This window comes from Terrapene carolina, unplaced genomic scaffold (genome assembly GCF_002925995.2).
Source record: "Terrapene carolina triunguis isolate 2854851 unplaced genomic scaffold, T_m_triunguis-2.0 Scaffold192, whole genome shotgun sequence".
Taxonomy (NCBI): Eukaryota; Metazoa; Chordata; order Testudines; family Emydidae; genus Terrapene; species Terrapene triunguis.
Genome location: NW_020664543.1, coordinates 22,193,807 through 22,221,147, shown reverse-complemented (window position 1 = coordinate 22,221,147; position 27,341 = coordinate 22,193,807). Strand labels below are relative to the sequence as shown.

Below are 27,341 nucleotides of genomic sequence, written 5' to 3'. Positions count from 1 at the left end.
CCATGAAGCAAGGCTATCACAAAGGCATCCACTCCCCCCCAGTCTGCTAGCACAGCATTATGCATGTCGGAGAGTTGGTGGCATTGAAGCTATTCCAGGAGTGAGGCTTAATAAGCAGCAACTTCACTGAGATATTTATGTGCTTTCCACCATCACTGTGTGAATGTAAATTATCAGACGGGCTGATCTGGAAATAAAATTAAAGACCCATTTAGGAATCAGATGGCAAAGATTTTCATAACAAGGAGCGATAGATGTGTCACAAGTGGAAATGTTGCACAGGAATAAAATTCTGGGGAGGTTTATGAGCTCTTTGGCCTGGACTCTGCTTGGATGGAAGCCCTTCAAAAAAAAACCCAGGTGCTGCCAGATGTAGTATTGGTCATTCTCTAGGTGGCGCTCTCCTGTAAGACCACATTGGACAAATAACCCCATACTTGAGGTCATGAAATATGCTGTGGCTTTTTTGTGGTAGGAGATGGGATATTAACTTTGGGGCTCCGGGCATATTCCATCTGGCCACCTAAAATTCCTATTGTCTGTCAATTGGATATAGTTTTCTTCTTCACTTCCTTTTTTGAATGTTGGACAGCTGCCGTGTCCCACCCCAGAGGTGGCTGCCCATCAGTGGTGAGTGCAGTGCTTTTGTTAAATCTGAAGGAAGGGAAGGGTTGTTGCATTGTTCTGAGAGAACAGAGATGAATGTAGTGATTCTGCTCTAGCCAAACTCCATAGGAGAATAACAGCAAAAAGCTTTGGGGTTAGCACAGTTGACTCTGTGAGCAGATAGATCAGGTAACACCTGCACAGTAAGGATACAGTTGACGGGCATTAGCATACTGGCTGCAGTATTAAGACTCAGGGAGTGCCAGCTGGGCGTCAGGTGATTAAGTGGTTGTGGTGGTAAAGTTATTCCTCTGCAATGTCACATCACAGTCTGCTCACAGGTGCATGGTAGCCTGGGCTCTGGATGTGGGGGAGGGGGAGAAAGAGTGAGAGAGAGTAAAGAAACAAACTGGTTTATAAAACGTCAGCGTTGCCGAATCGTGTGCACGGAGTTTTGCTCAGATGAACTCCTTTGTAAGTGCCAGAAGTCCCAGCGCGTATTGCCAGTACCCGGCACCAGGTCAGGAAAATCCAGCACCCTCTGCAAAGGGATTAAAAGCAAAGGAACCATTCAGCCAGGATGAGTTCCCATGTATTCTTGTGGGTATAACTCAATGACTTGACTTAGTTAATTACCTAGTGCGTGTTCTATCATCCACACCGAGTCCCGTTAGTCTGTGAGCTCTGAGGGGCAGAGACCGGGTTGTCCTTTTGGTTTTTACAGCACCAAGTACCTTGGCAGTGCTCAATAAATAATACACCATAGTTAATAAATAATCAGAGACAGTAGGTGCAAAGTATGATTGCTCTGTTATTCTGGGCACTGGGGAAGTGGCGTTTGCAGCTCAGTAGGAGGCGCTTTTCCCCCGGAGATAGACCTGGCCCAATGTGGTTTACGAGGTCCCAGTGCAGCTGGAGATGGCAACTTTGAGATAAGGCATATGGCAGAGGTCCTGACCCCTCATGCTCAGTAAAGATGCCCTGTCACTTTGACAAGAATGGGATGGAAGCTTCATCGTCCTAGCCAAGTTCCAGACAGGCTGGGTAGTTACATTCGCTTTTCCCCAAATTCCCGATCGCTTCCACTGGAAATAGGTTTCGGGCCAGATCCGCACAGGTGTTTAGGTGCCTAACTCCCATTGAGATTGGTGAGAGGTCAGCGCTAAATATCTTGGAGAATCTGGGCCTTCCCTTTCTGAGCTGTGGTGCACGGTTTGCCATGGGCTGCTAAGCAGCGGCCTCTTTCCTCCCCAGAGATGATTAGCATCATGATTTGTATTTCCATAACTTGTAGGAGCCCAGAACACAAAGGCTCCAAAGAGCTGAGAGTTTGGGCTGCATCTCAGTGGTGGGTGAAGAGTTTCCTGCACAGCTAGTTAGTGACGAATCTGGGAGACGCTGGGAACTTGTCCGCACACTGGTGTAGCAGACGGGGTGACGTTAAAGTGGGTCAGCTGCCCCAGCACACCTTGGCCTCAGTGATCTTTGGACGACAGGCATCAGGGCCAGGTGCTGGTGAGTGGAGATAGTATTTTTATCTGAATGGGTTGTCCAGACCCTAGCGTTGTGTTATGCGCTAAAGAAACAGCATTGCTGGCTGGTGATAGATTCTTGGAGATCTCTTTAAGCGCCGATTATTATCCCCGGCTGCTGTTATTGTTGTGTAATGATCCAAACACAGAAAACCGGTGTCATCGCTGGGGAGGTTGGAGCCCATGGGTTGTGATTTGTGGTCCGGCTGTAGCCTCCATACGCGGCTGAAGATCAAGTGGGGATCTGATGGCCAGTGGGGAAGGCACTGCCTCTGATTTCCAAGCACATGAGTGCTGCAGGGTGGGGCTGGCTTGGAGTCGAACTGACAGATGTCACCATTAACAAGTCCATATGGCCAGCATTTACGGCATGCTGGTACCTGTGATCACTTCGCTTCCTCTGTACTTCAACTCGGAAAGAGCAGGGGTGTCATCTGAAGGGCTCGGAAAGGGCTTGGACAAGAATGTGATAGCTGACCTGTTTTGAGAGCCCAGCATAGACAGGGCCTGTGGCAGTTGTAATATGTTAGCCGATCTAGGTTTCCCCTTCGACCAGCCATCGCCTGTTAGCTTGCCCTGTCTACACGGGGACTTTCCAGCGACCTCGCAATCCCATTTTCACTAAAGACCGTTTTTCCTAGGCACAGCAAGCCCCACATGTGTCAGCCTGCTGCAAACCCGCATGGCCTGGATGACGAGTTGTGTGTCCTATGTCCCAGATCCGGGTGGGGTGACAGCTGCCGTGACCACAGTGAGGGGAGGATGATGCGCTGAGTTTATTGAATACTCCCCTCTCCATCCCACATAGGCAAAGCTGTACAGCCCAGTGATCAGTTACAAACTGTTTGCCGGCATCCACCATTTACAGCTCTCTGGCCAGGTCTATCCGTCAGAGTTGTGCCAGCGTAGCTGTGTCTGGCGGGGGGGTGTGATTTTTTTTTTTTTTTTTTTGACAGAGTAAAAGCTTTGGGCCAGGGCCAGGCCACACAGTTTTCTTGTCAGGGGTGTAAAAAATCCACACCCCCCCCCACGAAGCTGACATAGTTAGCAAAACCCCCAGTGTAGAGGCAGCAATGCCAACAGAAGAGGGCTTCTGTTGACACAGCTCAACTCCGTTCAGGGAGGTGGTGTTACTGTACCAGGAGAAAAACTGCTTCTCTTGGTATAAGCTGCGTCTACATTACAGGGCTGGCAAAGCCTCCTAGTGGGAGACCTGAGGGCTGACAGCTAACCTATTTATAAACCCCACTGTCTTTATCTATACTCTGTGCTAGGCTGTGTTTAAAAAGGTGTTAACTGACATGTGCTAGAATGGGGGTGCTGCACCCCTCCTTACCCCATCCGTGCCCCACTCCGTCCCCTAGGGGTGGGAGCAGGGCCATGGCTCCGGGAGTGAGGGACATGGACAAGGGTAAGGAGGCTGAGGCTGGGGCCACAGCTGCGGGTGGGCAAGGAGCCCCGGATGCGGGGCCAGGAGTGGAGTCCTGGGCGGGGGCCAGCAGCCAGAACCCTGCGTGCAGGGCCAGGAGTTGAGCCTTGGGGGTGGGACTGGCAGCCGGGACCCCGGGCACGGGGCTGGGAACAGAGCCCCGGGGGCGGGGCTGGCAGCCAGGACCCCACATGCAGGGCCAGGAGCAGAGCCCCGCGTAAAACCTGGAGGAGCTGCAGCAACCCCCACAAAACTAGTTCCTGCACCTTTGCATGTGCTTGCTAACATGTTTGCTAAACACGCTTCATTTTCCTAGTCTAGGCGGGGCCTCAGAGAGCCAGGCCCCATGTCTCCAAGACATCACTTGAATCTGTAATAGAGTAAAAATGGCTTAATGGTTTTGAAGGAGCATTATCTGGGCTGTTGATATAATCTGCTGCTGTATTAAGTCCCGCCGAAGCAAAGAGCTGTTGAAACACGGCACATGCTGTGCTCAGCCAAATGGAAGATTTTATCGGTTGTGTCATAAAATCATAGCACCCTATTCATCTCCCATGTACTAAAGTGCCTAGAGTTCCGTGTGGGATGGATTTGGTGTATATGAGTTAGAGCTGGTAAGGGCCGTCTGATTTCCCCTTCCCCATCAGCCAGGATCGCTCCCTGTGGTACTGGACAGATTTCCTAGTGCTTTATCAAGCCTGGTTTGAAATGGCTGGCGCTGTGGCTTTCACCGTGTGGATTCCTCACCCACAGGAAGTGTGTCTGGATCCTCAGACTACATTTTCATTGCACGCTTTCCCCCGCCCCCGGCACCTCCCTAAATAATTTCTCTCCCTCTTGGGGATTTTCTGCCTTCAAATACTTGTAGACCCAGCAAGTTTCTGTAGCAGGGTGCGTGCAGCCAGAACAGAGCTGGCTGGGCAGGCCGCTGCCGTTCCATCACTTCAAGGAGCAGGAGAGAGAAGGTCTGGAGGTGCCAGCTACTGCTGGTATTGTGGGACTCTGAGCGGGAGACTGGGACGTGGGGCAGTCATGCCTAGTGGTTGGAGCAGGAGTCAGTGGCCAGGAATAAGAGACCAGGGTCAGAGGCCAGAGCCAAGGGTCAGAGATAAAGTCAGAAGTGCAGGGCCAGAGCTGGGTTACCTGAAGTGAGGCAAGGTAGGGGCAAGGCTGGGAACAAGTAGGCACAGGAGCTATTGCAGCACTAGGCACATTTTGAGTGGCTGCTTGGCTTAGGAGCCAGTCTGCTTACTCGTCCATCCAATAGGCCATGTAGCCAGCCAGGGAACCTTCTACAGGTTAGGGTGCTCGGAGACTGGCCCTACAGCAGGCCCTGCTTCCTGACACCCGGAGAGAGCTGGGAACTGCAGACTGAGGTGGGATGTGGCTTAGCTAGATTTAAAAGTAGATGCAGGGCATGTTCCAGGTCACCTGAGTGCTGATCCCAAAGCCAACTGAGGCTGTAACTCCTATAACTAGAGCCCTGCCTCCCTGCCCCCTCCTACTGCCCTTCACCCCCAAACGTGAGGAGACAGGTGCATGATCAGACTGAGAAGCTGCCTTTTGCACAGCCCTACCTCTGGCTTTTGTACAGAACAGTCGGCGGAGTGTAACTGATGCACACGTGCTGGGAAATAGACGTTAAATCAATAGGATCAAAGGGGGAGAGGGACTGACCAGCAGAGTGACCGGCAGAGCTCTTTCAGAACTTGTCAGCCAGGTCACCAATTTTAGGCAAAAAATAGCTTTTTTATTAAACAAACCTTTTCTGCAGGAAAAAAATATCATTTCTGTTGAAAGTTTTTGGTTTTCCATCAGAAACCAAAATGTTCCCAGTTTTCGAAAACCACTGGCAGGAGGGAAAAAGGGGAGATTGCGGAAAAATGAAACATTCCCATGGAAAATCCACGTATTGATTGATTGATTGCAGTTTTTCGCTAAAAACACTTCCCGTTCCTCAGTCAGCTCTAATAACCAGTGTCCGGCTGGAGCAGGTCATTGCAGAGCTGTGATGCCCATGTTCTCCCTGGCCATTGGAAGGGCCATGCGGTCAGCTAGCCCAGGCCCACGGAACTGGCCATCCTCTGAGACACGGCTGCCCACTTCTAGCCTCTCCTCGCTCTCCCTTGGCAGCTCAGGCCAGGTTTATTCGTCAGACGTTGGCCGGTCTGAAGAGTAAACTGGCCCCCTGTTGCTTAGGGGGTTGATTTTTTAATATTTTTACTCCAGGAAAAGTTCTAGTGTAGATTCAGGCCATGTCTCCGCTGGGATTGCTTTTTTGGTATAGGAACCCTGGTATGCTACACTGGCAAAGCGCTCCTGGGAAGGATTTAACTTATACCAGCAAAGCTGCATTTCTACCGGCGTAGCTTATTTCAGCCCACCCTCTTGCCCCCGAGCGAAACCAGTAAAAGCTCGGGTTTGCTGCTATAACTGTATCTACACTAGGGACTTCTACTGGCACAGCTGTTTCGGTCGGGGTCACACCTCTTCACACCCCTGGCGGACAGAGCTATGCTGGCAGAAGTCTGTAGTGTGGACATGGCCACTGGCAGAAAAGTGCTTTTGCCAGTTTAGCTGATTTCATTCCGAACGAGGATAAGCTGTGCCAGCAGGGCTTTGTATCTGTGTAGCTAGGGTGGCAAACCCTGCCTAGTGCAGAATAGCCCTTAGATGCTTATCTTCTGCTGCTGCTCACTCCTTAGGTCTGCTGTCCTGTTAATAACAACAAAGATACTTAGTGCTGTGCAAACACTGCCTGCTGTGATTGCTCCCTGCCACCCCCTGCTCAGGTGGTCTGTGCATCATCCCCATTTTACAGAGGGGGAGTGTGAAGCAGAGAAAGGGGTAATGACTTACCCAAGGCGCAGAGCTGAAGGTTCCTAGACTCCCATTCTCTAACCACTAGATCAAACTGCCTCACATAAGCATCTCCACTGTACCATGCAACTGTCTCCATGGCAACAGAGGATGGGTGACTAGAGCAGGGCAGAGGCTGCACTAGTGTATCTGTGAACATTTGCTCGACTTAAGCCTGGTAATTTACTTCATTCCTTATGTAACAGGGGCACTGGGTGAGTCGTCAGCAGTTGGGATTGAACTGGGGACGTTGGGATCTTAATGCATGAGCCTTTATATTGCCTGAGCAAAAGGACCCTGTTCTGTTAGCCACAGTTGTAGCAGGCTCCTCGACATCTATGTGGCCCCACCACCATTAGAGGGGGACAAAGCTCCATGTGGTGTAAAAGTGGCCACCCCTGTAAACATTCAGATGACTCGTTCCCAAGCATCTTCCTGGAAAACAACAGTCTTGTGAATACGAGCCTGTGCAGAGGTTCGTGCCACAAGTGACTTAGTCAAATCCCTCTTCTGTTTATTGCAAATTTCAGTCATCCAGTCAGGGAGCAGAAATAATACCATGTGACCTAGGTGACCAGTCATGATGGTGAATACTGAAAATAGCTGATAATTTCATCATTTGTAAAAAGCTACGACCAAAATGTTGTGAAGTGACCGATCTTGGGCCCGTCAAGTGTGCATGGGATGTCTTCCACCTCCCGAGATTCTGAGCACCCCCAGCACCTAGCAAATCCCATGGGAGAGGCCCAAGCTGGGCCCCCCAAAAAAATGGAAGGGCAAAATCAGGGGCCGCTTTTGCAAATGTGGACCCGTGTCTGTCGGCAGATAATTTTGCAAATGGGAAAAAGGGACTAAATGTATTGGAATGAATAATTCACTGTGCGTAGTGTGCTCAGCTCTGACTGGCGCCATGGAGCGCGTGAGCTGTGGCAACCGATTGTGTGGTGAAGTCCCAAGAAACAATAATAATGATCAAAATAAAATGGGGGTAAGTAGTTCAAAGAACTCTGAGCAGAAGTGCCTTGCGGTGGAAAGCCCTTCCGGGGACATCAGCGGCGTTTGGCAGACTCAGCAGAGGAAGCTGAAAAAAGGCTCAGATGCTGTGGAAGCATCATGGGAGCACATGGGACAGTCCCGGTTTTCATCTCGGCTACACGTCCTGGTAGCTTTATTTCCATAGGTATATTTAGGGCCCTACCAAATTCACGGTCCATTTTGGTCAATTTCACGGTCATAAGACTTTAAAAATAATAAATTTCACGATTTCAGATATTTAAATCTGAAATTTCACGGCATTGTAACTGTAGGGATCCTGACCCAAAACGGGTTGTGGGGCGGTCGCAAGGTTATTGTAGGGCGGTCATGGAATTGCCACCCTTACTTCTGCACTGCTGCCGGCGGCAGCACTGTCTTCAGAGCTGGGTGGCCGCTGCTGGCTGGCCGCTGCTGGCCGGGAGCCCAGCTCTGAAGGCATCACCACCACCAGGAGCAGTGCAGAAGTAAGGATGGCATGGTATTGTATTGCCACTCTTAGTTCTGTCCTGCTGCCTTCAGAACTGGGCCCTCAGCCAGCAGCCGTGCTGCTCTCCGGCCACCCAACTCTGAAGGCAGCGCAGAAGTAAGGGTGGAAATACCACGACCCCCCTACAATAACCTTGCAACCCCCCCCAGCCCTGCAGCCCCTTTTGGGTTGGGACCCCCAGTTTGAGAAACACTGGTCTCCCCCGTGAAATCTGTATAGTACAGGGTAAAAGTACACAAAAGACCAGATTTCATGGTCTATGACACATTTTTCACGGCCGTGAATTTGGTAGGGCCCTAGGTATCTTTCTAGAGGAAGCAAATCAACTTCAGGTTCTCTCCATCCCTGGAGTGATGCTGTTGCTTTCAGGGGACTTGCACCAGGAACGTTTCTGGCCCCCTTCAATTTGTGAAGTCTCTGGCTGTTGCCAGTTTCTTCCTCAGCTTACCCATTTGATAGCACAAGAAGTAGCAACTCCTGTTGATCAGGGAGAGGCAGCACAGTTGCCCCCGGAAAAGGCCGATGGCCTGATGGGAAATTGTCAAAGGCCTTTGCGTTCAAAATTGGACCCAGTTTTCCTCCCACACTGGACATATCGGAGGGAAGCACAAGCTTCCCTGCTGGATTCCATCCTGCCTTTCTCCTTCTCAGCAACAGCCCTCTGGAGTTAAGTTGAACTCATAGGGTGACATCCTGATCCGGTGGGACTTTTGCCATTGACTTCAATAGGGCCAGGATTTCATCCATAGAGTTCTTGGTCCTCCAGTTCCTGGAGAAGACCAAGGTGTGACTGAGAGCTAGTCTACACTGAAAAGTTACATTGGCCTAGCTATGGCTCTTGGGGTGTGAAAAATCCACCCCCTGAGAGACGTAGGAAAGACGATGTAATGCCTGGAGTAGACAGCACTGGGCTGATGGAAGAATTCTTCCGTGGACCTAGCTACCACCTCTCGGGGAGGTGGATTAACTGCAGCGACACAGGCGCAGTGCTGCAGCGATGCCCCTATAGCATTTTAAGTGTAGACCTAGCCTTAATACCGTGGAGGTCTTCTGTGTCGGCAGTCATTGTCTTGCTCTCTCCTGAAGCATGTACGCCCAGATTCCTCAATACCTTTGTGGCTCTGGGCCATGGTGTCTGTCTGTTCTCTTGAGTTACTATCAGCTGATGACAGCACTCTCTCCAGGAGTGCCCCTGCTGTTCTTGGTGACCTGCGGGCCATTGCAGAATGTAGTAGCATCTCTGCTACTTGCCCTGATGAGCTGTGGGGAATTTCACTGATCCCCCCCAGGCCAGCTAAGATACCTGAATCCTGACCTATGTGCCACCCGCAGGCCTTTTGTCACCTCGGTGCAGTCGGGGAGGGACATGCCTGGAATGCCAATCCCTCTCCAATTAATTCCTCTCAGTTTAGTAAGAAAGGGTGCTGTAATTTCCATTAGCCTATCGACTTGGATCTGCGCATCAAAGCCAGGCTATCTGCAGAAAGATCTATTAATTTGAAACGCTGCTTCCCTCGGAGTTTGGGGGTCTGAAAGGTGACGGATAACTAAGGCTTGGACTGAAAAGGATTTTGATTGGCTTTTAATTTATTTTTTACCTCTTTTTTTAAACAAGAAAGAGGAAAACTGCAAGAATGTAAAAAAAAAAAAAAAAGAAAAGAAAAGAAATCACGAGGTAAGCTGGTGATTGGCATTAAATATTCATACTGGCCGGCGCTTTGATGGAGGGCTTCCTTCAAGATGCTGTAGCCGCGAGAAAATGACTCTCTTTGTTAGGAGCTTTCCCTCTTGTAACTTAAAGGGAACCAGACGTCTCTGTTGTAGCCTGATTGTTTTGGAACCAGTAGCAATGCTCATTATTCCCTTGTTTACTTCTTCAGCGGTGACCTGGCCAGGGAAAACCAAAGTGCCTTTGTGCCTTTTTTGCTTCTTTAGGATGGAGAAAGAAGGCCTGAAAAGTTGGGTTTGGTCATTTTTATTTTATTTTTTAAATTTCTTTCTTGTTTTGTTTACTTCAGAAATAGCAGGAAAATATATATAATCTATATTTACTGGAGGTCTCATTGGAAGGCCAGAGAACTGAGGGTTTTTTTTCACAGCTTTGAACTGCAGCAGCAGGCGGAGGTGTGTTGAATCTTTACCAAAGAGATCTTTTCTCCCAACTGTCTGTCAGATGTTTGAGTTAAATAGCTGCTGACAAAAACAAATAACGTATTTTAAACAGTCTGACTAACCATCCTTTCTCCTCTCTAGTAATAATAATAATAAATTGTATTGCAGTTGGGCATAGGGAGCCCAATCTTAGACCAGAACCCCGTTGTGCAAAGTGCTGTACAAACACAGAACAAAAAGTCAGTCTCTTTCTGACAATCTGAGGATAAAAAGAGAGACATCAGATGGATACAGACTAAGGAAATAATAAGCCAGTATTGGTCAGCATGACAGGCTGTGATCTTAGCACACCCGCTGCCTAGCTCTTGTCAGATTTTCCGTTGGCAGTCACAGGAAAGCGGAGTTTCGAGGAGGATAATGAGGGAGCTTTGGGCATGTTTCCAGAGAGCTTCCCTGATACGTGAGGGGCGGCACGGAGAAAGCATGTAGGACCTTGTTTGGAGACACATCGATTGGGCAGGGGAGGTGGCGTCATGGGCCGACTGGAGGCGGGGGTTGACATCTCGATGGCGTAGGAGAGATGATGATGAGGAGGGTGTGAGGTGTGAAGGGCTCTGAAAGCTCTGGTTTCACTTCCTTGGTGTCCCATGGCTTGATCCAACACTGCTGAAGTCAGTGGGGGTTTTGCCACTGACTTGGCTGGGCACACGATCCTGCCTGTTGTCCTCCCAGCGATTTGGGTCTGTCCATAGAGCCCCCCAGAGGAAACAGGATAGACAAGACCTGAATTTTTAATATAAAATCCAGGCTTCAGCCACCCTCCGTCCTTTCTAAACCCTGACCCGCTGGAGGGCCGAGTGTGTGACAGCTCCTGCAGCAATGAACCTCTGGGTTTGTGTAACTCCCCGAGTGTCCACTGCTGGGGTAAAAAACACCTTGCTGGCATTTGAGTGCCACATGGCCACCCTGACAGCCGAGGACGGGGGTGTCTGTGGCACTCTTTGTGGCATTGCCTAGGCACTCAGCTTCGCTGCCCAGGGCATTCTGCAGAGCGCCAGGTTGGCAGTTCTTCTGGCAGCACTGAAAAATGAACTCTGCTGTGTGCCATGTCCTGGGACTAGCCTGGTGCTGCTGCCACCATACGCAGTGTCCTGGAATCTGCAAACGCAGTGCTCACCTGTCGTGTGGAGCAGTCCTGGCACAGGGCAGCCAGCTGCAGCGTCATGTGACGGCTGACTCAGTCCCGGGGCAGGGCAGGCGATTTATAGAGACACCCAAAGGACTTCTGGGGGAAGAGTCTGCTCACGGGACCCTTCGTTAGCTGATCACCTCCCTCAGCCTGCGATGGAGTCTCTGCCATAACCCGGATGTACACCCAGGGTCCTGCTAGGTCGGTGTTCTCTTCCAGCTGGGAGGAGAAGCAGGGAAACTGGAGCTGGGCACGGAGGGTGCTCATAACTTGTTAAATGGCAGAGACTGGCGAAGAGGATGTCCCTGATGAACGGCAAGGCAGCTGCGGCCACCTGCGGTTTGATTCTCTCTCTACCTTGGATGTAACAGAAAAGAAAAATCCAGCAAACACTGGTTAACCGACCAAGAGGCTTCTGGCTGGTTTATGCCGACTCGAGGGTAATAACTCTCATGTAGCGTTTATCAGCCATGGTGCTGTTATCCACTGTTTATAGATGGGCAAACAGAGACAGCGTGACGAGTCCAAGGGCACCCAGTAGGATTGCCAGGCGTCTGGTTTTGGACTGGAACACCCAGTTGAAAAGGACCCTGGCAGCTCCGGTCAGCACAGGTGACCAGGCCACTAAAAGTCCGTTGGCTGAAACAGCTGGCTCCACATGGCTCCCGGAAGCGGCGGCATTTCTCTCCGGCTCCTAGGCAGAGGGGCAGCCAGGGGGACTCTGCGCACTACCCCCACCCGCAGGCGCCACCCCAAGCACTGGCTCTGCAACTCCCATTGGCTGGAAATGGCTACCAATAGGAGCTGTGGGGGTGGCACCTGAGGGTGTAGGCAGCGCATGGAGGCCCCCGACCGCCCCTGCACCTACAAGCCACCTGGAGGGACATGTTGACGCTTCCCGGGAGCATCCTGAGGTCTGCACCGCCTGGAGACCACACCCCGAACCTCCTCCCGCACCCCAACCTCCTGCCCCAGCCTGGAACCACCTCCCACACTCTGAACCCCTTGGCCCCACCCTTCAGCCCGGAGTCCTCTTTTGTACCCCAAACCCCTCTTCCCCGGCCCCACCCCAGAGCCCGCACTCCCAGCCGGACCCCTCACCCCCTCCCGCAACCCAACCCCCTGCCTCAGCCCAGAGCCCCCACCCACACTCCGAACCCCTCAGCCCCACCCCCCAATCTGGATCCCCCTCCTTCACACCAAACCCCTCATCCCTGGCCCCACCCCAGAGCCCTCCTGCATCCCAGCTCCCTGCCCTGGCCCAGTGAAAATGAGCGAGTGAGCGAGGGTGGGGGAGAGCAAGCAACAGAGGGAGGGAGATGGAGTGAGTGGGGGTGGGCCCTCGGAGAAGGGGCAGGGCCTCAGGGAAGGGGGCGGGGCAAGGAAGTTTGGTTTTCTGAAATCAGAAAGTTGGCAACCCTAGCACAGTGGCAGAGGCAGGACTAGAACCCAGGTCCCTTGAAGACACATCCAGTCTTGAGCCACCACCCACAGCTCCCTGAGCATGAGGTGAGGACAGCAGAAGAGAAGAGGGAGAGGGGCCTCCCTTGGCTTAACCCGCTGCTGCTGCGGGGAGGCAGCATTGTCTGGAGTTAGAGCGCAGAGCTGGGGTCTCTGGCTCACATTCCTTTGTGTGTCACCTTGGGCAAGTCACAACCCCTCCCTGCCTCACTTTCCCCATGTGTAGTTGGGAGACCTGCTTGCCTGCCCTTGGGCCCATTGGCTGGGAAGTGCTATGCGCTGCCTGTGGGCCCAGTGTCACTGCAGCAGGCGTGCTGAGGGCTGGGGAGGGGACGCTGGTCCGGAGGAGCTATGGGCTGCACATGCACTGGGTGTGTCGTCTTCATTGGCTCATGTAGGCAGAATCGGCAAACCAGGCGAGTCCCCCTTTCCCAGCCCTGTCTCCTGGGCCTGGCACAGGAGGGGAGCAGCAGCTAGCCCTGGGAAGGGGCAGTGGGTGCTGCTCTTTGAGTTCCCATTCGTTATCCCCTGCACTCCCCTGGGGGCAGTTTACAGCAGCTGGGGCCTGGCGCACTTGCTGGAGGGCAGAGGGTGAGGTGGGTTCTGCAGGGCTGGGATGGTACCTACAGGATCCACAGCCTGCCCCTGGCTGCCCGAGCGGAGGGGCCCTGCGGTGGGCTGGTGGGCCCTGTAGCAGTGCCCTTGGCATCAGCTGCGGCAGAGCGGTGGGAGGAGCAGTGGCTCAGGAAGCCCAGGCACGGTAGGAGCTGGGGTGGTGGGCAGCTCGGGCAGCTCTCGTGTTCCTTGGTGACATCCCCGGGGCCCCTCTGTGGAGTTACAGCCCTGGAGTTCCCAGCTGCCTCGGGCGTTTTCCCTCCTGGTCTCAGGGCACGCCCAGCATGGTCCCTGCATCGTCGCTGGCCCGCCCCACTCTCCCCATCTCAGTGTAGGCAGGGTTCTGCACCCACTGGCCTGCCGCTCCCAGCAGCACCTGGGGATTGAGGCCCTGATAACAGCAAGGGGGAGTCGTATTCGCGAAATCCCCGGGGGACCTAAATCCCCCCTACCCAAGATGTGGCCCTGAGCCAGCCACTTCAACGACAACTCAGCCCTGAGGGATACACGGTATCGGTGACACATGCCCTGTCCCTGGAAGGGAGAACAGCTCCAGGCGGGCGGGCTGCCAGCCACAGAACCTGGAACCAGCTGCTAACCTTTCATACAGCTGCACTGTGCAATTTGTCAGCTGCTCTTCCCAGCACAGCCAGTGGAGAGAGGGAACGGCCGCTCTCCTCCTCCCTTTCACTCCCAGCGGAGGCAGGGTTCTCCCCGCTCTCTCCCTGCCAGCAATTGGCTCCTTGCTGAGCTCTGTCCCATCTCCCTGCTCAGAGGGCGTCATGGCAAGGAGAGTTTTAAAGCTTTTCCTCAGATAATTTGCCCTTGAAATGGTGGATCCACCCTGAAAAGCATGATCTGCCCCTGTACATACCAGCGCCGGGTCAGGGCAAAACTAAGTGTGTACTGTCATTCATGGCTATTGCTCTGCACTGCTAGCATACCTAAGGCAGAGGGAATTGGATCCATCGTCAGTGGGCCTGTCACTTCCACCCGGGAGATAATGGGTTGTCCTGGTGGTGCTGAGTGTCTTATTTGGCCCGCAGAGTGTGGGTGAGGATGGACCCCAGTGTTAGCCAATTTTCGCCCACTGGCCAGCGTGTGAGAAGGAAAGGCCCTGGGCTGACTCAGGTCCCAGGCTGGCTTGGCAGGGCTGGCAGGTACAAAACCATCTTTTGTAAGCTGAGCACATTCGTTCTAGAGACAGACCATGCGCCGAAGTCCCAGTTTTATAGGATCGCTCTGGTGGACCCAGTGCAGGGAGCAGCGCCCATCAGGGAGTGAAGCGTTCACAGCAAGGAGAGGCGCTGCTGGGCTCTGCTGGTGCCTGCTGGCTGGGCTGCTCTCATCTGCTCCCATGCTGGTGGAGTGAATGCAAGGTTGAGACTCACCAGGCATCTGACCTGCTGCAGCGGGCAGCCCAGCAGCCGTGCCTTCTTCCTGACTGTGCATTGCGCCTGCATCAGGTGCCCGTTACCTGCATGCACCTGGGCTGTTTCACAGCAAGGGAGATATATGCTGTCTGCATACACCTGGGTTTAAACCTTAGCCCCAGTGAAATCAGTGAGAGCTTTGCCATTGACTCCTGATCCCCCTGCCCCGGTGTCCTCAGCAGCAGTCACCTCCCATCCATGACCAGGAATGCTCTCAGGAGACCACATCAGATCCCGACTCCTCCTCACACCCTCCCCTGTCACACTCTTCTGTCAGCTCGCTGGATGCTTTTAGTTTGGCTCTGGGGTGTCCCTGCCCATCTCCATCTCCTTCTAGGTAATCTCATCTTCGACAATCCCATTAACTCAACATCCTTCCTGCAGGATGATCTCATTAACAGCAGCTCTCCCTTCCACTGATCCCCAGAGACACAGAAATAGACCCGTCCTCACCGTCGTTCCTATCAGACCGGGGGTGGCTGCGACCCCTGGCTCTCAAAAATACTTTTAAGAAAGTCCCGTCGGCCCAGACAGCCATGCAGGGAAGCGTAGGTGGCTTGAGTTTGGCACAGTGGCACACTGGACTCTTTCAACTAGACTCCTGGGAAGAACTGATTTTTCAGTTCACTGACACATCTGAAAAATTGAAAACAAACACAAATATTTCGGGTCGACTCAGAACCAGAATTGTTTGGGGTTTTCAATAAATCGAAAAGTCGAATAAAACTTTGTTTACATTTAAAGTTTTTTTCAATTTTTAATTTTTTTTTTCAAATAAACTTGCAGGACATTTCGAAATGAAAAGTGGTTTCAAATTGAAAAAATGGAACCATTTTGTTTCAAAAATGTCAGAACAAAATATTTTGACTTTTTGGGAATTTTTTTGTTTTTGTTTTTTCCAGCATGAACAATTCAGCGAAACTGACACAAATTCACCAAACCTTTGGCTATCGCCAAATCTGCATTTATGGCTGAAAAATGTTGCCCTGCTTTAGTTGACTCCCACCACTATCCCCAGCTACATTCTCCTCTCACTGTAAATCTAAAGTAACTCTGGTGATCTCAGTGGAGTTACTCTGGATCAAGAGAGCCCCTCACTATGGAGACCTACCCCTTATAGTAACCCGATTGCCCTTCCAAAGAGCCTTGCTTTGTAGTTATCCTCTGGGAGGAGCCTAAAGCCACCAGTACTGGAGTCCTAGGATTGACACCTATTCTGAACCTTCTGGCTTCCCTTGAGGACTCTTGTTTTTGAGAGGAAGTCTAAGTAAATAGCACTTTGCTCACAAGTTTAAAGGTCTTTCCTAAAGCGTTAGGGATTTTCATGAAGGCTGATATAGTTTGGCAAAGACCCACAATTCCTTGGATTTTCCCAACTCCTGTTTGAACTAGATTCAGTGAGGTCTGGACAGGTTTGAGGTTGAGGCTGAGTGCAGGTGGAGGAGGATGGGAAGGTCCCCCGTATCATATTCATAATCTGAGCCACTGCTAGATTATTAAGCAAGATATTTCCATACCCAAATCATAGCTTGTTTGGTGCTCAGTCATTGCTGTATTCTAGCCCAAGTCTCAGAAGGACGTACGGTAGGCAAGGCCCTTCATTTATTTCAAATTTCCCGGGAATGTATCAGCGTTTATTATAAAAATTAGAAAATGGGTGAAAATCAGTGCAAAAAGTTAACAGCAAAGTTTCCTGGGTAAATATCAGGGTTGATACTGGGGAACGGGGGCACAGAAAAAAAGTAGCAATAGAGAAAAGTAGGAGTATTGGAAATACAAGCAGTTTAATGCTGCGGTTTGTTTCATGAATTGTACAGGACATACACGTGTGTGTGTGTGTGTGTCTTCCACTACATTGCCATATGTTAACAGACAGCCTCACATATACACTTAGACTCATTGATTGTTAACATAAACACATCTTCCTAATGTCAGGGAGTAGATTTTCTTACATAAACAGTATTTTCCTGTACCTGAGTGGTCCAAAATTCAGGTGAATATTGGTAAAGCCTGAATACTGGCTTTTGTAAAACCTAGGGATTTTTCAGTACAAGTTGGTAAGAGCTGAAAATGAAGGATCTTAACAGACCTTTCACAGGAGAGCATTAATATGTGACAGTCTAGTGTGAGAAAGTAGACAAGGCGCAGCCTTGCGGTACATGTCTCTGGAGCTATACTTTGACAGCGTGCTGGCATTTGGATGGAATAGGTGATAGCAACTTGGTTCGACCTGTGACGCCCAGCTGGCCTCCCTGCAGTTTCAAAATAGATTCATGTCAGAGTCAGAAGCAGAGATTCACAGTCAGAGAGAGGAAGGCTGGGCTAGTGGTTAGTGCAGCAGCCTAGGGTGTGGGAGATCCAGGCTCAGTTCCCTGCTCTGTCACAGGTTTACTGTGTGACCATGGGCAAATCCGGAGTGTCTCTGTGCCTCAGTTCCCCATCGGATAACAGCCCCACCCACCTCAGGGGGAATTTTTTGAAAAGAAAAGTCGTTTTGAACTGAAAAACTGAAACTTCATTTTGAAACTGTCCAATTTTGACCCTTTATTTTTTCCCCAACGTTTTTTCGAATCAAGAAAGTCACCGAAAGCAACACTTTCCCGCGAACAGCCGACGAACCAGCATTGGGTGTTGAAAAAATGCTTTGTCAAAAACTTCTAGTGTTCCCTTGATATTGCCGACGCGATGGGAATGGGCAGTGGTTAGAGCGTGCCACGGGGATGGCGCTGGGTCCAGGGACATGAGGCTGAGCGAAGGGGAGCTGGGGCAGGGTAACAGGACACATTGCTCTGGAAAGAGGGGGGGGGGGCTGGTGAGTGTGGAACCCTCCGGTGACTCCAGCTCTAAGTGGTCATGGGGTGGCATGTGTCATGGGGTGCTTCAGCTACTGCAGTGGGAGCTGGTTCCCCACGTGTGCTTCTGCTTCTGCCATGGTGTCACTGGCTCCTCGATGGCCATGTGGCTGGGCTTGCAAGGTGGCCTAGTGGTTAGTGCACAGTGCTTGGCCATCAGGAGAGGTGAATTCTAGTTCTAACCCCAATGGGCCTGATCCTGGGGGGTGCTGAGCACTTCGAGGGCAAAGGGCACTCAGCACCTTGCACAGGCGGGCCCTACATGACTGAAGATGAGTCTCTTAAAGTCTCTGCCCGGGCCTCAGTTTCCTCAGATGTGGGGAGAGTGGCACTTGTCCGTCTCTCTTCAGCCCTTGGGGATACCTCGGCGCATGGCCAGGTATTGCAGAGAGCGTGAGCCATCTGCAAAGCCTGTCAGCCTCCCGCTTTCAAACCAAGGCACCTTGAAGTGGGGCGCGCCCTGTGCTGATCTGTTGCTAGGCGACGCTCTGCGTGATGTCCATCCGCCGGCCCCACCAGAGTATCCTGTTTTGTCGTGAGGCCCGTCCTGCGAATGCTGAATGGAGATTAGCGGCACCTCAGCGGCTCTGCCGAGCGGGCTAATGCAAACTATAAACAAACAGCGTAATTACTACCCAGAGCTGGAGAGAAAGGACGCTCAGCAGCCAGTGCGCAGCGCGGCCCCTCCCTCCTTGCACACGAGGAGCGGGGAAGCTGCTTTGCTTTTTTATTCTAATGCCACTGGAAAGTGACAGGTCCCCTGGAGCTGCTCAAGCCCAGCTTTACCCCGCAATGCCAGGGCCCTTCTGGCAGACAAGCTCCGTTCGAGGCAGAACCATCGCTCACACAGACTGGCTGTGTGCACGGCAGAAATGCTCTGCCCCTAAAACAGCTGTGGCCAGACAGGTGTGTGCTGCCTGATAGCGAATCCGCTCAAAGCTCGTGGGCTCCTAAGGGCGGCTTGAATGCGATCGGGCACTGGTTCCGCTCCCCGGAGGCTCTGCAAACGGAGCAGAGAGGGAAGTTGCAATGGGAAGCAAAGGGCTGGACAGGAGAACATCCCCATGCTTCCAGGCATAAGCCAATCTCTAACTAATGGGGGGTGGGAGGGAACTTTCCTTGGGGGCATGTCACTGCCTTCTGTAAAAAGCAACAGAGTCCTGTGGTACTTTTAAGACTAACAGATGTATTGGAGCATAAGCTTTCGTGGGTGAATGCCCTCTTGTAACTTCCTCTGAAGCAGCTGGTAAAGAGGTCGCCAGCTGGCCTCATTGGTCTCAGCCAATGTGCAGTTGCTGGGTCCCAGGGTTTTCTAGCTGGATGGCACCTGTGCTTTGTAGAGGGGTAGGAGAAGCCTCACCTCCAAGCTGGGTTGGCCCAGGCGGGCTCCCTGGGCAGCACGCTGGGTCTGTGTTGACAGTAGAATTTTTCTCTCTCTTTCACTCTACTCCAAGGTCACCCTCCTTTGCTTTCATTCTCTGGTTTCTCTCTCCCTCTCCCCCGCCATACATGGCACAAGCTGATCTGCAGAAGCATTTTCCCTTTAAATTGAAAAATATGCATCAGTTGCAATTACAGGATAAAAAGGGGAGTGACCTGGGCTAGTTTGATGAACCCTAGAACCCTCCCCAAATACTCTCACTAGCCTGGATGCCAGGAGTCTCCGCCACTCTCTCGGAATGAAATGTAAACTGTATTTAAAACACAGCGCAGCCACGTTGGCTTTGGCTGCCATGGTATTTTTAGAAATATGTAAGGTGTGCTTGAAGTGTCCTGCAGTATAGACTGGGCTTGCATCTTTATACCTCCTCCCATCCCAAAGATCCTAAAGCAGTCCACAAATTGATATGCAAACTGTATATACTTCATCCATCACTGAAATGCAGCTACCTCTGGCGTGGAACACAGTACCTATTTAACACACAACAACACTACACAAAGAAGCTGCGGCCTCATACATTTCACAGCCACCAGCAGGGATTGAACCCAGAACATTCAACATCAAAAGCACAAGCCCCATCACTTGAGCTAAGGAGAAATGCCAATGGCTAAATTGCAGGCTGTTAGAGTTGCAAGGGCCAGCCACTAGATGGAGACAAAATCATTTGTACTAATCTAGCACATTGCAGTTACGCAGCAGCATGGGAAAGGAAGTGGATAGCAAGGCGGAGCATGTGGGATCAAGTGCCCCCCCCCCCCCCCCCCCCGATTTCTGCTTGGCCTGCCCTGGTGCGGGAGGGGGAAGGGAGCTCTGTCCTTCTCCCGCTGAACCTCCCCCCAGCATGCTCGGCCTCTGTCCCTGGCAGCCAGGCCCAGGTTGTGAGCAGAAGTGGTGGGACCAGCCGCTTCTCATGCCAGCTGCTCTGGGTCGCTGCTCTGTGCACCGATTTTCTAGACAACGGAAATGCAGTAGATCTAATCTACCTGGATTTCAGTAAGGCATTTGATACAATTTCAAATGGGAAAATATTAGTTGCTTTGGGTAGGATGGGGATTAATATGAGAATCGAAAGGTGGCTAAGGAACTGATAAAGGGGGAGACTACAAGGGTCATAGTGAAAGGTGAACTGTCAGGTGGGAGGGAGGTTACTAGTAGAGTTCCTCAAGGATCAGTCTTAGAGACCACCTTATTTAACATTTTTATTAATGACCTTGGCATAAAAAGTGGGAGTGTGCTAATACAATTTGTGGATGACACAGAGTTGGGAGGTATTGCCAACATGGAGGAGGACCGGAATATCATGCAAGAAGATATGGACAACCTTGAAAACTGGAGTAATAGAAATGGGATGAAATTAAATAGTGCAAGGTCATGCATTTAGGGACTAACAACAAGAATTTTTTCTGTAAGCTGGGGATGTATCTGTTGGAAATGACAAAGGAGGAGAAAGACCTGGCTGTATTGGTCGATTACAGGATGACTATGGGGCGCTAAAGAGATGTGGCCATGAAAAAAGGTCCTATGACTCAGGCAAGGTATTTCCAGTAGAGATAAAGAAGTGTTTAGTACCATTGTACAAGGCACTGGTGAGACCTGATCTGGAATACTGTGTACAATTCTGGTCTCCCGTGTTTTAAGAAAGATGAATTCAAATTGGAACAGGTGCAGAGAAGGGCTACTAGGATGATCTGACTAATGGAAAACCTGCCTTATGAGAGGAGACTTAAGGAGCTTGGTTTGTTTATTCTAACAAAATGAAGGCTGAGGGGAGATAGGATTGCTCTCTATAAATACATTAGAGGGCTAAATACCAGGGAGGAAGAGGAGTTATTTAAATTAACAGCCAGTGTTGGCACAAGAACAAATGGATATAAATTGGCCATCAAGTTTACAAGTTAAGGCTTGAAATTAGATGAAGTTTTCTAACCATCAGAGGAGTGAAGTTCTGGAACAACCTTCCAAGGGGAGCACTGGGGGCAAAATACCTAACAGTGGATCTCACCCACGTGCTCACGGTCTAACTGATTGCTATATTTGGGGTTGGAAAGGAATTTTCCCCAGGTCAGATCGGCAGAGACCGTGAGGGGTTTTCACCTTCCAGTGAAGTGTTCGGCACGGCCCACTTGCTGGTTTGAACTAGAGTAAATAGTGGATTCTCTGTAACCTGCAGCCTTTAAATCAGGATTTGAGGACTTCAGTAACTCAGCCAGAGGTTAGGGATCTGTTACAGGAGTTGCTGGGTGAGGTTCTGTGGCCATCGATGTGCAGGATGATGACCATAATGGTCCCTTCTGGCCTTAAACCTATGAGTCTGTGAGCACATTACAGCTACATAGCAGCCTGGGGCAGGAAGTGGATGGTACCACACATGGCTGAAAAGGCCTGGGAATTTATAATGTTATAATGTAATCACCATTTCATCATTCACCATTTCACCAATGCTGAAAGGACATTGGAAAAGAGCAAGATGAATGAAATATGTACAAAATTCCACAATGATCTCTACTCGCATATCAATGTCCAGCGTACACCGTCAAGGCAGCAGGTTGCAGAAGAAGTTCCTGACATTATGTGGGAAGAAATTGAATACGCAGTTCATAACATAAAGAGAGGGAAGAGTCCGGGAGTGGACGATGTTTGGCCGGAATATCTCAAAGCAGGGGAAGATACTCTCTTCAAAGCATTGGCGCAACGGTTCACCATCTACATCAATAGTAACGTGTTCCAGATGCATGGAAGAAATCAAAACCAATGCTATTGATGAAAAAAGGTGATCCAGAAGAACTGAGCAACTACTGTCTGATCACACTCCTCTCAGAAGTGTATGAAGTCTTCATCCGCGTCATACTCAATCGGATTAAGAAGGATCTTGAAATGCACAAAAGCAGAGAACAAGCTGGTTTCCGTGCAGGGTATTCGACAATTGAGCACATCCACTCAGTTTGGCAGCTCATTGAAAAATGCAAGGAATACAAAGTACCATTGTGTATTGTATTTGTTGACTACAAAAAGGCATTTGACTCGGTAGAGATTAACGCTGTACTCAACGCGCTCAACGAAATCAGAATCGACCTGAGGTACATTGACCTGCTGGAAGAAATTAACTGCAAATGCTTGACAGAGATAACATTATTCAATGTCCCCTGCATTATTACTATACACAGAGGAGTTAGACAAGACGACACAATCTCACCGAAGCTGTTTGCAGCAGTACTGGAGTCGCTGTTCAAGAAATTGAATTGGGAAGAAGGAATCAGAATTGACGGAGAACAGTTAATGCATCTTCTCTTCACTGGCGACTGTGTAATCCTGGCAAAGGACACAGTAGAACTGGAGAATAAAATGCAGCAACTTCAAACACTTTTACACGATATCGGGTTGGAAGTGAACACGTCGAAGGCGAAGTGGATGCGGAATGAGCATTGTGCAGAAGGAATCATCACTGTAAACGGGAAAGAAATTGACGAGGTCAACATATATTTACTTGGGTCAGCAGCTGAGCAGAGACAACTCAGTCGAAGGGGAATGCAGTAAGAGGTGAAAGACGGGGTGGGCAAGTTTCAACAAAATAAAGACGTCTCTCATGGATGATGAACTGCCCATGAAGAAAAGGAAAGAACTGTTTAACTCCCTGTTCTGCCAGCAATGATATACGGAGCAGAAAGCTGGTCAACGACGAAAGTGGAGGAAGAAAAATTCGCCGTCACCCAGAGAGCAATGGAAAGGCAAATGTGTAAGATATCGCTCTGCGATCATGTACCGAATGAGGAGATCAGAAGGCGTACAGAGGTGACAGATGTAGTGCAGGCGATGTACGATGCAAAACGAAGATGGGTGGGTCATGTAGTCTGCAGGCAACCCGCATCCGTGACTGGATCCCCAGCGACCACAAGCTGGGCAGACTGAAAACGCACTGGGCCGATCCCATGCCAAAACTCTTTGGCCAGAAATGGAAAGAACGTGCTCGCAACAAAATAGAACGGTGTGGTGTCGACTTGTGTTTGTGGAGGGACAGACGAGGATAAGCCTGACAATGGTGATAATGTAATCACAGCCAGTCTGTTACAGAATTTAGCCAGGCCTAACAAAACCTTTCCACTGGCCAGAAGAGCAGCAGCCTCCTTAGTGACCGCAGCGCTCATGGCCTCAGTTTACCATCAGATCTAGTAGAGGGCAGCTCCAGCATCCCCATGCCTGGCACAGGCTGGCTTCAGAGAGAAGAGCGCCACCTACTGGATTTTGTGCCACTGTTGTCAGAAAGACCTTCTATGTTGGTTCATGGTCCCACTCCAAGGGCTGACCTAGCCTTGCGCTGCTTCGCTTGCTTTTCAGTTGGAATATTGAAGAGGCTACAACATGGGTACGGGGGGCAGCAGGAAAGAAGCATCTGATACTAGAGGCGAGCTTTTCCTGGGGACTTCGGGGTCCAACTCCTGCTGAAAGTGCTTTGTGCCTTCCCCCTTCGGAGCTTTCCCCCTGAAAGTGTCCCCCTGTATATGCAGGAGGAGGGCAAAGAGTGACAGGGGAGCTTTCTCCTTCCTATGGAGTGGTGCCAGACTGGAGGGAAGATTGGTAGGAATTATCATGTGCCAGACTGGGCGGACCATTGGTTGGACCCGGTATCCGGTCCCAGACTGGAGGGACCATTGGTTGGACCCGGTATCCGGTCCCAGACTGGGTGGACCATTGGTTGGTCCCAGTATCCTGTCCCAGACTGGGCGGACCGTTGGTTGGACCTGGTATCCGGTCCCAGACTGTGTGGACCACTGGTTGGACCCGGTATCCGGTCCCAGACTGGGTGGACCATTGGTTGGACCTGGTATCGGGTCCCAGACTGGGCGGACCATTGGTTGGTCCCAGTATCCTGTCCCAGACTGGACAGACCATTGGTTGGACTGGGTCGTTTTGTTCCCATAGCATGGGCCATACACTGCCAGGAGACCAATCCATCTAACACTCTCCAAGCATGGCAGGGCCACGGTGTCCCTGAGCTAGGATGCAGCAGTGAATGCCATGTCCCTGCCCCATGCAGACCCCCTCTGGGCGGAGCTCTCAGAGCCCTGCAGGGAGCGGGGGGTCACACACACCGCTCATTCGCCTTGAGGAGGGGGCGTCGCGCTCTCCACATTGAGGACCCGCCCCCCCATAGCAGAGTGTGCATCACCTGTGCCGCCAGCCAGACGTACACGTGTGACGGCAACGCAGCGACTGTCACAGTGCAATCATCCATCTCGGAGATGTCTGCCCGCAGATAGACCCCACTCTCAATTCTGAGCACAGCCTGGCTCAGCAGCACACGGTTCACCTTGGGTGAGAACACGAGAGAGCAATCCTAATGCATCCTCTCCCCTCCAGGCTCTCCTCCCACCACACAGCCGGCTCTGCCCTCCTGCTGGCGGCCCCCGAGCCTCGGCCACGATGCTCGCCTGTGTGCGCTTCAGTCCCCAGCCAAAGGCGTGAGTGGGCTGCGCTCTTAATAAACTCCGGTCACCAGGAAAATGAGCTGCTGGAGCAGGTGGGGGCGAAGGATGCTCTGGCCTGGCCTGGCCCACCCGAGCAGCCTGCGGTTGTGTTGCCACATGGGGTGCAACTGAGACTCCCGAACTTCTTGTGCTTGTGAGCAAAGCCAGATTCGAACCTGGTGTCCAGCCGGTGAAAGGCAAATGGGTGGCTCACTGCCCCCTGCTGCGTAACATGCTGTCGGGCCCATGCTGCCTGCATGCAGAAGAGAGCCGGGGGCAGTGGCTGTCACAGCAGCTCAGCCCCAGAATTAACAGCATTGCAACAGGGGTTTAGCTTATCTCCCCATTGAGTTCGAACCCTGCACTGGTACCTGGGACCACGGCCTCACTGATGCTGGGTCCGGTGCCCAGAGTACACCTGCTTTACCGGCCAGGTCCTCTTTTAAATGCAGCAGTGCTCATTGAGATTGGACAAATCTATATCCCTCCCCCCGTCCCATGTGTACGCAGACCTCTAGGCCCTGCTCTCGACCACATAGCAAAGGTGAGGGTGGGGCTGAAGCAAATGTGTCAGCTGCTGTCACACGTCCAGGGTGGGCAAGTCCAGCGGCGTCTGCAAAAGGAAACATTTTGCTGCCCCGGGCTGATGGCAAAAGGAGGATTGGCAGGGCATGGCCTCTTGTCCAGGGGCTTTTCCAGACTCCAGGGCCGGGTGCCCTGCTGCTACCCAGCGCAGCTCCGGCGATGCCAACAGAGATCGCTAAGGATCTGGCCCACGATGCCCAAAGCTATAGTATGTGTGTGGCCATGGGAGAGGGGGCCCAGGCCCACGTACGGCCCACTCACAGGGATTTGGATGGTTGGCCCGGTGCTCAGCTACTATGCAGATGGGTGGGAGATAGACGGACAGATGCCCCAGCCTGTCTCAGTTCTATGAAACTTCTTCCCCTTTGCGCCCGCGCCTTGTTTTCTTCTCCCTCTGATGCCTGCAGGGAGAGGCCGAGGTCCCATGTGGTTCATGAGTGAAGCAGGCAGCTCAGGGATGTAGGGGAGGGAGCCATCAGCACGTCTTTTCCTGAGGCTAAATATGCACTCTGCTTGGAGTGGCGAACCCAAGGCTGCTGGCACCCGCCCCATGCAGCTGGCTGATTGGCTCTCTCAGGGCCTGGAGAAACCGCTGAGAAGAGGGTACGCTCCTGCCTTTCTGTCTGGACAATGCCCCCCACCCCACTGGAACCGGGAGTGTCTGGGTTTGTGACATTCCCCATGGTACAATCTGAACTGCTGGACAGCTGTATCCCCTCAGTTCTCCAAGCTGGGGTGCCTTTTACACGGCTTCACTGGGAGAGCCCCCACTCCTGATCTGCTCTCACACAGCCTCCAGCATGCAAATTACCCCCGGCTATGCTGCAAGGGTGCTTCTGCCAGCCAGCCTGACACCCTTACACTGCAGAGCGACACCAGAAAATTCCCAATCCCAGACTTGTCCCCGGAAATGTGCATCTTGTACTGCCCAGCCCCCTCCTGGACAATACAAACTCATAGAAAGTCTGTCATTTCATTAATAGAAAATGCTATGCACAAACCTTGTTATCTCAGTGGAGTTCCCAAACACTTCACTCCAAACATGCTGGCTTAGCTAAAACAATAAAAGAAGTTTATTAACTACAAAAGATAGATTTTAAGCGATTACAAGTAATGAGGTGTAAAAGTCCGAATTTGGTTACAAGAAAATAAAAAGTAAAACGCAAACTAAAACCTAGGGCCACGTCTGCACCAGCGAGCTCACAGCAGCACAGCTGTGCCAATGCAAGCTCACTCGTGTAGCCGCTCTGCACCGACGGGAGAGAGCTCTCACCCCCACGAGTGGCAGTCACTATGTCGGCGGGAGAAACTCTCCCACGGACATAGCACTGTGCACACTACTACTTATGCCAGCAAAACGTATGTCGCTCACGGGGGTGTTTTTTCACGAGATAAATTATACAGACAAATGTGGTAGCAGAGACATGGCCTCACTTAACAAGCTAAGTGAACTTAAAGCAAAAGGATCTCTCTCACCATATGTTCTTTTGCAATCTTATTGTCTGGATGTCTTTCAGCCAGGACCCCTTCTCTAGTCCAGTGCTCCTTTCCTCATCCTCCAGGCATTGTAGGTGTCATGGGCAGAGAGAAGGGGAGGAGAGAGGTGATTTGGAGCCTCTGTTCCTTATTTTTATCTTTTCCTCCTCCTTGAGAACCATCTTCAGCTGGGGTTCAGGCGGCAGCCAGTCTCTTTGCACAGGAACCCCCAGCTGTTCCATTGCCAAGATATAAATTCCTCTCTCACACCCTTTTTCCTGCCAAAGAATGGCCGCTTAACCAGGTGATGGTCCATTTAATTGTGCTGACACCTGGCTGAGGTGCTGGCTAGCCATTTAGCTCTGGGGAACTTATTTGAAGTTGTTTCCCTGGACTTGGAACGTGTCTTATAGAATAGAATTTGATAATTTTACATATGATGTTGCCACACACATTTTATCGGGACAATAATGTTCAGCAGATTATGAGCTTTCCAGTGATACCTCACAAGGCATACTTTGTACAAAATGTATCATAGTCTTGTAAAAAGGATTGAACATAAGGGTATAGACTGTCACAGGGTTTAAATGCCAAAGAACAGGGCTTTATGGGAAATCACCACCTCTGACCCACCAGGAATCCCACCGTGTTTGCTGGCTGCACTCAGTGTAGAAGGGGAGAGCCTCCCATCTGTGTGCAGTGCTCAGTGCAGTGGGGGAGAGCCCCATGTCTGTGTGCAGTGTTCAGTGCAATGGGGGAGAGCCCCC

The 27,341-nt window shown here is 51.3% G+C and overlaps 1 protein-coding gene across 1 annotated transcript in view; it reads left to right on the top strand.

The window, feature by feature from the left end:
* USP43 (ubiquitin specific peptidase 43) overlaps window positions 1–27,341 on the top strand; it is a 169,519-nt gene that overhangs the window by 67,143 nt on the left and 75,035 nt on the right. The window lies entirely within an intron of this gene.